The sequence below is a fragment of the Papaver somniferum genome, chromosome 4 (assembly GCF_003573695.1).
Source record: "Papaver somniferum cultivar HN1 chromosome 4, ASM357369v1, whole genome shotgun sequence".
NCBI lineage: Eukaryota > Viridiplantae > Streptophyta > Magnoliopsida > Ranunculales > Papaveraceae > Papaver > Papaver somniferum.
This window is the reverse complement of record NC_039361.1, coordinates 99,063,363-99,075,640: the sequence shown is the minus strand read 5'-3', so window position 1 is coordinate 99,075,640 and position 12,278 is coordinate 99,063,363.

Genomic DNA, 12,278 nt, shown 5'->3' with positions numbered 1-12,278 from the left:
GAAACTAGGAAAAATTCATGAGATGATGAATATAATTAATAAAATATGAGATTGCAAGGTGTGGGACCGGCCACGGCTAGGGCATGGTCGGCCATCTAGCAAGCTCGGTCCCGTTACACTTTTCCCAATTTTATGTAATTTTTATGTATTTTCCCTGATGTGAGGGAAATACCATGAAACTGAAGAATTTCATGAGATTAAGGAATTTCCATGAGATTAGGGAAATAATAATAATAATAATAAAATAGGGAGTGATGAAGTATGGGACCGGATATGGGCAGAGCATGGCCGGCCGGCCAATGGGAACGGTCCCAAGGCAGTCTTCCCAATTTTATGTAATTTTTCATGATTTTAGAGAAATATCATAAAATCAAAAAGGTTTGTTGAAACCAAGGAATTTTGTTGAAATTAGGGAGTTTCCATAAGATGAGGAAACATAAAAAAATAATAATAATAAAGCAAGGGGCATGTGGGACCGGCTATGGCATTACCGGCCGGCTAGAGCCCGGTCCCACGAGTTTCCCTAATTTTATATTATTTTTCATGGGTTTAGGGAAATTTCATGAATTCAAGGAATTTTGATGGGATGAGGGAAATAATAATAAAATAACAAGGAATCATGAGGTGTGGGACCGGCCACGGCTAGGGCATGGCCGGCCGGCTAGTGAGCCCGGTTCCACGATATCTTTCCTAATTTATTATTATTTCTTTGATACGAGGAAACACCATGAGACTGAGGAGTTTCCTTGAGACGAAGGAGATTTTCTCAAATGGAGGGATTTTCATGAGATCAGGGAAACTAATAAAATATGATAAAATATAAAATTGGACGTGGGACTGGTTACAACACGACTGGACGGCCGGTGGGCCCAGTCCCCCAGCGCCTCGATTAATATTTTATTATTTATTATTTTCTTCCTACTTTGCATAGGTTCATCGTTCTTTCGTGTTTTAGAATGCTCGTTTGTGCATTCAGTTGCTCATTTGTGCATTATTGCTGAGTACACTTGCACCATTTTGGTCGAATCCTGATTTTGGGCATACTGAAATCTTACTAGGCATACTGCATAAAGACAAAAAAGGTATCAGATTACCCCTTAACCCAAATTTTTTTAATGGCAAATCTGCCCTTTACGTATTATATTGTTAGTAATATTGATTAGTGATTAAATATTTTGTTTAGTGATTAAGATAATTTTCAGAATTATAAAGGTTTTTTAGATCATGGTTCGGCGAAACAAGTTGAGGTTCGGCTCACATCTATGAACCGAATCTACCAATTGATGAACGGTTCGGCTCACTGAATCTGTTTACTGCTGCGCCGAACCTATAATTTTCAATTCCAACCCTTCTGCTAGACACTAGTTCGGCTTATATGAAAGTTTCATAGTAAGCCGAACAACATCCTGAATAGCCCGATTTTTTTTTACTGGTTCGGCTTATATTTCGAAAATCGTATGAGCCGAACATCAATTTTTTATTTTTTGGGTTAAAATATTGTTATTGGTTCGGCACATATTGAGAATATCGTAATAGCCTAACCTCGTAAATGTGTTAGGTTCGGCTTGAAATTTCATGAAATTTCATGCCGAACTGTTCATATACACTTACAAGAAGCTTTTGTGAAGAACAGTTCGACTAAAAGCACAACTCAATTTTGAGCTGAACCCAACACTGTAACCGTCATTTAATCGATGAAAAATAGCAAATAGGAGATTGGGTTTGTAAAACTTACTTTGTTATCCTCATTTCTGGAGTTGGAGATGCAGTTGGTTCAATTGGTGGTTGATTTTCAGTTTCTACACCTTCATCTTCAATTGATTCTTCTTCTTCAATTGATGGATTAGAAGACGATTTGGTTTGCCTAGTACCTGCTTTTATTTGTACGAGTCATTATGTGGTTGAGTTTAATCGAAGATCAAATTTTTACGAATCGACAATTAATCACGATGATGATTTTTTTTTTCGCAGGAGAGGGAAGAGTTCGGCTAGAGGAGGAGGAAGAAGACGAGATGTTAAGGGAAACTGATTTTGATTTTTTAGAAAACTGATTTTAGATTTTTGTATTAAGGGTATATAGGTAATTGAACTACCCATAGGGTACCCCTTATAAGGTCACCCAAAATGGGACTATTGTTTTGTATGCCTAGAAATATTTACGTATCCCAAAATCAGGGTTCTCTTTTGGTCGGGGCTTACTCGAGAGCTGCTCAGATGCTCGTAAGTTGAATATTTATCACTAACCCATGGAATTCTGCTGGGAATAACCACAAATTGAAGTGATGAAATATTACGAAGAATCGTAGAATATTGTTGAATATTCAGTTAACAACTATAGATAATTAACCGATGGCTCTATACTAGCAGGCATGCTGTCTAGGAGCATTAATTATCTGAGAAATTGAGAGATATGAGAGATTGTTGAAACGTCATATTTCTCTTATATAGTCAGGGAAAACCTTGTTGCATCCTGAAGGCGTCATTACTTTATACTAGCAGGCATGCTTACTAGGAGCCGTCCAATCTTTCGATTCTATATAGAAATAATTACTGAAATTTATCAGTATTCATGAGATGTGCCGTTGCCTCAGCTGAGAGACTACACATCTTCATATACTCTGAGAGACAGCCTTCCCAGTCAGAGATTTCATGGCATGATCTTTCGGTATCCCTGCACTTCCAACATTCAATGAGTACACGCACTCGAACGATTCCTTTGGTTTGTATTCCAAACAGTAAAGGAACAACAAATCTGTTCGGTAAAAACTCTATTCAATCTCAGTGATATGAGTTAGACAAAGGCTCTTCTGTTTAATCCAATAAACTCCTTTGTCGGGTTTAGATCAATCTATCCAACAACTACGAAAGTAGCAGAGTATCAATAATAGGATATATCCAGATGCTAAATACTGATGCCGATCTACACAACTAACCAATAAAATCTATCAAAGATAAACCGACTATAGTTGGATCCCAGACGATCAAGTTCTGTGCACACCAAAGATTATGAACCCAAATCAGAAATCTTCTTCGTTTTCAAATATTCTTAAATCTTCAATAAACACTTGCACACAACAACTTGAATCTCTTGTGACCAATCACACACAGAACAAAGTATGTTAACAATGGATTATCACAAGATGTCTTTAGATCTACAAACAGTTCTAAAGATCCTGAAAAGGCGAGGGTACCCAAATATACCTCAAGCTAAAACTTTTCCTACATATAAGTCCTTTCTCCGAAAGTGTTTGTCTATGGACTGAGTCGAGACAATACAACTAATCGGTTCACACTTCATGTGATCGTTTATGGATACGAGATCGAGACAATACAACAACGAAGTATGTTTACTTGACACAAAGGTTCGGACTTAACCAAACACAATAGGATTGCTTATAAAGTAAATAGGAATTAATGTTTGTGTAATTTACTTTAATTATAATAAAACAAATATAATGCGGAAAATAAAAGTAAATGACACAGCAAGATTTTATTGACGAGGAAAAATGCAAATGCAGAAAAACTACGGGACCTAGTCTAGAATTGAATACTCTCGGGATTAAGCCGCTACACAAAATTACACTAACTACGTATAGTTGAGACCAAGTAACTAACCTTCTAGTTCACCTAGTTCCGTATGTATTCTCACGCCTCCAACTTATAAATAAGTCATGTACTTGGATCAATCCCTTTGGTTCGTATTCCAAACAGTAAAGGAACAAGAAATCTGTTTGGTATCAACTCTATTCAACCAAGTGATATGAGTCGGACAAAGGCTCTTTCGTTTATCTCAACATAAACTCCTTCATCGGGTCTAGATCTATCTTATGTTCAATCACCCAAAGGTAATCGATTAAGATTAAGCCAACAACACCTTTAATCCGAAGAACCGTGTTGATGCCGATCTACTCAATTAATCAATCCAATCTACCACAAGGATAAACCGATTATTAATTGGATCCTCTTTTACCGAAACAAGTATTGTGCACACCAAAGATTGTAAAACCCAAGTAAGATCTTCAATTGGAACTAATTGAATCACACACACATCAATTGTACCGAAATTTTGTAAGCCTAAACGATTGATACCACACAATAAAGCAAGATAACAATAGTTTTTCTTAACAGGAACCAATTGAAACAGACATCCACACACACATCATGGAATAAATATCAATTGAAACTAAATTTTTTTAAGCAAAAGCAACAAATATATATAATATAAACTCAGGCTTTTCTTAAACAGGAAAACAATTAACTAACAAGATTGTTACCTCAAATTTCGCATCCACTTCTCCAATATGATAGCATCTTCGTCCAGGGAGAATTGATATCGAAATATCACCACGTTATCATCCTTATGCATAAACAAAAGAATAACAACACGCCTCAACATTTACCAGAGAAAGGTTGAAAACCGGTTTTAACAATTGCAAGCAAAAGTTAATAACCGTCGAAACACATATGCTTTTATGCTAAACCAAAACCGATTTAACATATTGTGACTTTTTTACATACTGTTTCTATTAGAACCCCTCATGATCCTTTGATAAAGCCTACCTAATAGGGATAGAACTTAATCCCGCTAAATCAAAAAGTTACCCAAACCATAAAGGTTCACAATAAATGAGATTGAATATTAAGGTAGTAAAACCGAAAACATACATCTCATAAACATACATAGCAATAAGATAAAAGCAATTAAGCACAGGCTATGTAAACCGAAAACTATCAAAAGAAAAATTACCAATCAAATAATTTTATTCATAATAGTTTTATTCACAATAGACCAATACAACAATGAAAGAAATCAAAAATTGATGTCTATTTTACTAGAATAAGTAGTTGTACTCATTCATCCTTGTTATCTTCTGTTTCCATGATTTCATCAAGGTTTTCTGCAAACATTTCAAGATTCTTGGAGTGAAAACTAATCATTTGAAGATCACGAAAGTCTTTGTAAGACGCCCAGCAAACAACGTGAAAAATGATTTATTTTCGAGCAACAGAGGATAATTCCTTCAAAAGTTCCTTTCGTCCAATTAGTTCGAGAACTCCTTCACATAGGCTCGTGGACCTTACTTCAAAATGAGAGGGAATGATTTGATATGCGCACAAATCAAAGTAGATTTCGAACTTCCCTTTGTTAGAGGAGTCCAGGACACTTTCCACTTTCTGGATACAGTATTCTCCCACAAATTTGTTGTACGACCTCTTATTCTTAGTAAAGAGAATTAAATGAATTTTTCTAGTTAGTAGATCATGAAATCTACAGGAATATATCATATCAGATATAGTGTTCTTTAAATCATTCATTGTTCAGGAAGCATGAAGATTTCAAACAAGAATAGGGTCTTTATAAGATGTTACCCTTTTTTAAAAAGGAAACCTTTCTATATATATAAAGATTTTTCGGTAATCTTTCTCAGAAGGAAATAAAAAAAAACCCATTTATGAACAAATTCCTATAACACAAGAGTGTTCGGGTAAAGGGAAATTTGTTCACATGCAACAATGCATTATTTTTGACAGGTCTTTCTCTTCCATTTATTGAGATATGATATGTCGTCATAATCCAGAAAGGGTTCAGAGACTGATTCTTTTAAGGAATGAGAGGCGAATCTTGCCTGTTTGACCTCATTTTTCTTATGTCCCTTTTTAAATGATTTTGGTATATGTTGGATAAACCAAAGATCAGAATAATAGTCCTTTACTCTGTTTGATAAGAGATGAGGAACAAGGTTTATTTTTCCCAGTTCTCTTGAGACAAACTGAATAGCATTTTGCATATTACGAATCTTACACGATTTCTGAACATGTTTTTTACTACCACAAGATTAACAACATCTCTTATTACGGAATTTGCAAGGTTTGAAGTTACCTGTTTGTGCAAGATCCTTGAAAGTTCCCTTATATTTCTTTACTTTCCTTATCTTTGATTTCTTTTCTTCTTCATCACTCTCCTTCTTCTAGAGTGGCTGATCATCAACTGATTGTTCTTTCCTGCAAACTTCCGAACAGGTGTATTGAGGATTTTATTTTGAAGACTCCTCTGTTTGGGTACATGCAGATTTGAAAAACTTGGTTTCTTTGTTGGAAACAATAGCCTTATTCCCTTCAAATCCTAAACCATGTGTTTCTCCATGATTTCTTCCTGACTCCAATAAAGAAGATAAGTTATTTCAACTTGCATTCATTTCTCTCAACAAAGAGATTTCCTCTTTTATCGAAATGTTTTCATTCAGAGAAATTTTGAGAGATTACTTTAGAAAACTTATATTAAGAAGAATATTTTCTTCCTTTTCCTTAAAGTACTCTTGTTGAGAGTTCCAACTTTTTTTAGAGTCATCAAGCTCTTTCTTCAAAAGACAGATATTTTCTTGAATCTTTTTCAGATCTTTTTCACAAGTCTCTACATGATGGTGTTCAGCGCTCACCTTTTTTTCGTAGTTACAGGCTTGTTTTGTGAATCATTCTTTTAGCGATTCATGCTCTTTGTAGAGTCTTTAAAATTTCAATGTCAAATCTCGTTCTCTTTCAAGAGTCGAGAGAAGTTCATTTGAGTAGAAAATAAATTGATCACTCGATTATTTTAGTTCAGAAGTATTCATACTTGATCTTTCATCAGAGATCTCAATAATGTAACTCAAAAATGCCTCGCTAGAGGAATCATCATTTGAACAACCTGAGATTGAGAGACACTCTCCTTTAGAGCACACATCTTGTGACACGTTAATTGAGCCTTTCTTTAGTTTTTGCTCTCGCTTAACTTTTCCTTGGCCCATTTCTTATAGGTTGGATCGCACTAAACACAGATTTTTAGATTTTTTCGTGTTTGCCTGTTCTGATACCAATTGAAAAGTCGAGGGTACCCAAATATACCTCAAGCTAAAAAAATTCCTACCTATAAGTCCTTTCTCTGAAAGTGATTGTCTATGGACTGAGTTGAAACAATACAACTAATCGATTCACACTTCGTGTGATCGTCTATGGATACGAGATCGAGACAATACAACAACGAAGTATGTTTACTTGATACAAAGGTTCGGACTTAACCAAATACAATAGGATTGTTTATCAAGTAAATAAGAATTAACGGTTGTGTAATTTACTTTAATTATAATAAAAAAATTATAATGCAGAAAATAAAAGTAATGACAAAGCAATATTTGGTTGACGAGGAAAACTGCAAATGCAGAAAAACCCCGGGACCTAGTCCAGAATTGAATACTCTCAGGATTAAGCCGCTACATAAAATTACATTAACTTCGTATAGTTGAGACCAAGTAACTAACCCTATAGTTTACCTAGTTCCGTCTGTATTCCCACGCCTCCAACTTATAAATAAGTAACGTACTTGGATCAATCCCTTTGGTTCGTATTCCAAACAGTAAAGGAACAAGAAATCTGTTTGATACCAATTCTATTCAACCAAGTGATATGAGTCGGACAAAGGCTCTTCCGTTTATCTCAACATAAACTCCTTCGTCAGGTCTAGATCTATCTTATGTTCAGTCGTTCAAAGATAATCGATTAAGATTAATCCAAAAACATATTTAATCCGAAGAACCGTGTTGATGCCGATCTACTCAATTAATCAATCCAATCTACCACAAGGATAAATCGATTATTAATTGGATCCTCTTTTACCGAAACAAGTATTGTGCACACTAAAGATTGTAAAACCCAAGTCAGATCTTCAATATCATCTTTGTCTTCAAATTTTCTTAAATTTTCAATAAAAACCTGCACACAATCACTTGAATCTCTTGTGATCAATCACGCACAGAACGGAGTCTGTTAACAATGGATTATCACAAGATCGTCTTTAGAACTAACAATAGTCTAAAGATCCCTGTCGAAACTCTGAACTAGTTTGAGTGAATCTTATATCAGAAGAGAAGATTCTCAAGAATAAACAAACTAGGTGCAATCAGATTTCAACCACCGTTAATCAATCAAATCAATCGAAAACAAAGATAAACCACAATTATATAGTTTCCCACCAACGGGTCGCGCTAGAGCTTCTCAATCCCAAAGAAGACTTTAAACTGAGCGGTCGTAAGAGATTTCACCTAATTAGATTACTCTCTTCTATGATAGGCGGCTGCACCAGTAACAACAACAAAAGAGTAAATCTGTTGTTACGAAGGATTAATTTGCTAGAAAGGAAAACTTCGTGTATTTATAGACAAGGAAGTTTGTACACCAAGGAATTTCCAAAACAGAAAATATTCTCAAGATATTCATTAAATCACAAATTCGGTTTCAATAATTCCTAGTAATGCTCTGTCCAAAAATAACGATCGAAATCTCTCGGAAAATCTAATTAGTAAATGCACATTACTAATTCTGTAATTTCCCTACAAAATGAAATTAATAACCTTAATTAAAAGATTCTTAACTTACTTATGTTTGGATCCTGGGATTCTCTTCCCTTAGTCGTTAAGTAATATCTTTGAACAATTATATAAATAATCATTCACAGCACGAGTTCAAAGTTTGTCGACATCTTTACTTTGTAAGTTATCTTTCACAATTACAACCTTGAAACCGATTTGCCACACTTCCAAACAAGTTTACATTCGGTGCATCTGACTTTCAATAACTATGTGATTGATCAAACCAACATTCAATCACAATCATGGGTTTAATGGTTCTAGCAAAACAAGTTTCGGTTCCACCTCCATGTGAGTACTACGCATAGTCACACTAGCTTCCCAAAGATTCGGTTGACTAGGTACTAGGATCGGTTCCCCACATATATATGGTATCTAACTCATATGTGTTGCACATGTCCATAGGATCGGTTCCCCGTTATGATATAAACCTTGCTGCATCCCATACAAGGATCGGTTCCCCTTGATGTACTGCACCCCTTACAAGGATCGGTTCCCTTTCCGTTACAAGGATCGGTTCCCTTTCCCTTACAAGGATCGGTTCCCTTTCCCTTACTAGGATCGATTCCATTTCCCCAAGGTTAGACATAATCCAATCATACCACAGGTGATTATTTAAGATTGGATGTACTAATAAAATTTATACCAATACATAAATCAGGACTTTGTGAATAGTTCTACCAAGAACACAACAAGTTGTGAGCGGTTATACTCTATCACACATATTGGTTGTTCATAAGATATGCAATGAATAACAAAACCAATAACTCCTGGCAATTTCCTTTTCGGTTCACAAACAAGTTTATGAACTTACTTCCTTAGAACATATGTAAACATTGTTCCCTATGATGAAATCCTCACCTCATACCCATACATAATCACAATAGCATTCAAATGATTATGGGGATGTCTTATCTACAAAGTTTAATGGTTAAGTAATAAAACTCGTATTGTATTCCTTAATACTATGTCTATCTAGAGTTCATATATGCTTCGCAGTTATGTTTTCAATATGCACGACTTGAAAGATACGTTAGGGAATGGAACAGTTCAAGTCAAATATCACTAACCTCAAGTGGAAGGATGATTATTGGTGTTGTAGCTCCTTGCTTCCTCACATCTTCAAGACTTCGCAATACTTGCAATGTCTCATATCCTAATACTTTCAATCTAACCTATACGAAGTTTAATTCTAGTACATAATCAAGCGACTCTTAACATGAGTTTTGATTCACTAAAATATGACAACCAAACTTGACATACCAACGCTTGGTGGGTTCAACCGAGCAATGCTCTAACAATCTCCCCTTTTTTCAATTTTAGTGACAAAACTCTTACATCATATGGATTAACAAATTACAAGAATTTATTACACTCCACTTGATTCCCGATTCAACACCACAGTAAATCTTCTTACATTCAATCCTTGAAAAAATGCCGCTGTTGACATTATAATAACAAAGCAAATACTCCCCCTAAGGAATATAGGTACATATTCAATCCGCACGTCTTTGTTATACCAATCAATATGATATGTTACTCACCCTTAGTCTGTGCTTTCACTCTTTCGTTAGATAAAACATTCAAGTACCAATGTTCTTTTCCCTAGCGATGCCAGTTAATATAAAATCAATACCAGCACCACCTGTTTACTCCGTATATTTCTTCCCCTTTTTGTCATAAAAATGACAAAAAAACGAAAAAATAAAGGACAACACGAAAATAATCTTACAAATCTCAGAATAGACTTGCAAACCTGTAGAGTTAGGAACGAGGGTTCCACAAATCATGTTCTGATAACCACTATCAAAACCGAAACTACAAGTAGTCTTATTTTGATATGTTACCAAGGAAACAATTGCCATAAACAATTTTTCCCATTTAGTTTAGCAAACCAAAAACAACTAATCACATTAGTCCCTTTGCTGAACCGACTGTTCAAAAACAACCGCTTAATTGGATAAGACCAAAATAAAGATAAACTCCACTTTTCTCATCAGGTTCTAATTATCCATAAACTTAGACCTTTAAATTTTAAACAAGCCAAACACTAGGTTAGTTAACTAGCATTTCCTTGTTTAGGCATTCGATTAGACTTGAATAATCGAAACCTCACTTTGATAAGAAAAACTAAGATCATAATTAACTTAGTTTCTTATCCAGAATCGAATTGGACTAAACAACTCATCCCGTACACATATTATTTCGTTAAGCCATAAATAATTCATACAAACCAAAATAAATCAACTTGCATAATTATTCACCTCAACCGGAAGCAATTGAAACAACATAGACATTAAAAGCACCGCAATTGCACCGTAATTTTGTAAGCCTAAACAATTGATACCATACAAAAGAAAGATAACAATAGCTTTTCTTAACCGGAACCAATTGAATCACACACACATCAATTGTACCGAAATTTTATAAGCCTAAACAATTGATACCACACAATAAAGCAAGATAACAATAGTTTTTCTTAACAAGAACCAATTGAAACACACATCCACACACACATCATGGAATAAATATCAATTGAAACTAAATTTTTTTAAGCAAAAGCTACAAATATATATAATATAAACTCAGGCTTTTCTTAAACAGGAAAACAATTAACTAACAAGATTGTTACCTCAAATTTCCCATCCACTTCTCCAATATGATAGCATCTTCGTCCAGGGAGAATTGATATTGAAATATCACCACGTTATCATCCTTATGCATAAACAAAAGAATAACAACACACCTCAACCTTTACCAGAGAAAGGTTGAATACCGTTTTTAAAATTGCAAGCAAAAGTTAAAAACCGTCGAAACACATATGCTTTTATGCTAAACCAAAACCGATTTAACATATTGTGACTTTTTTACATACTGTTTCTATTAGAACCCCTCATGATCCTTTGATAAAGCCTACCTAATAGGGATAGAACTTAATCCCGCTAAATCAAAAAGTCACCCAAACCATAAGGGTTCACAATAAATGAGATTGAATATTAAGGTAGTAAAACCGAAAACATACATCTCATAAACATACATAGCAATAAGATAAAAGCAATTAAGCACAGGCTATGTAAACCGAAAACTATCAAAAGAAAAATTACCAATCAAATAATTTTATTCATAATAGTTTTATTCATAATAGACCAATACAATAATGAAAGAAATCAAAAATTGATGTCTATTTTACTATAATAAGTAGTTGTACTCATTCATCCTTGTTATCTTCTGTTTCCATGATTTCATCAAGGTTTTCTGCAAACATTTCAAGATTCTTGGAGTGAAAACTAATCATTTGAAGATCACGAAAGTCTTTGTAAGACGCCCAGCAAACAGCGTGAAAAATGATTTCTTTTCGAGCAACAGAGTATAATTCCTTCAAAAGTTCCTTTCGTCCAATTAGTTCGAGAACTCCTTCACATAGACTCGTGGACCTTACTTCAAAATGAGAGGGAATGATTTGATACGCGCACAAATCAGAGTAGATTTCGAACTTCCCTTCGTTAGAGGAGTCCAAGACACTTTCCACTTCCTGGATACAATATTCTCCCACAAATTCGTTGTACGACCTCTTATTCTTAGTGAAGAGAATTTTATGAATTTTTCTAGTTAGTAGATCATGAAATCTACAGGAATATATCAAATCAGATATAGCGTTCTTTAAATCATTCATTGTTCATGAACCATGAAGATTTCGAACAAGAATAGGGTCTTTATAAGATCTTACCTGATCGAATTTTAGATAGTGGTAAATAGAGTTGTCGTTCACTCGGACTTGATGAGATTGATTTTAAGAATTAATAAACTAAAATAAAATAAAAATATATACAAAATAGTGTCACAAGATGAAGAGAGTTACTGGGACTAGGATTTCGTCGA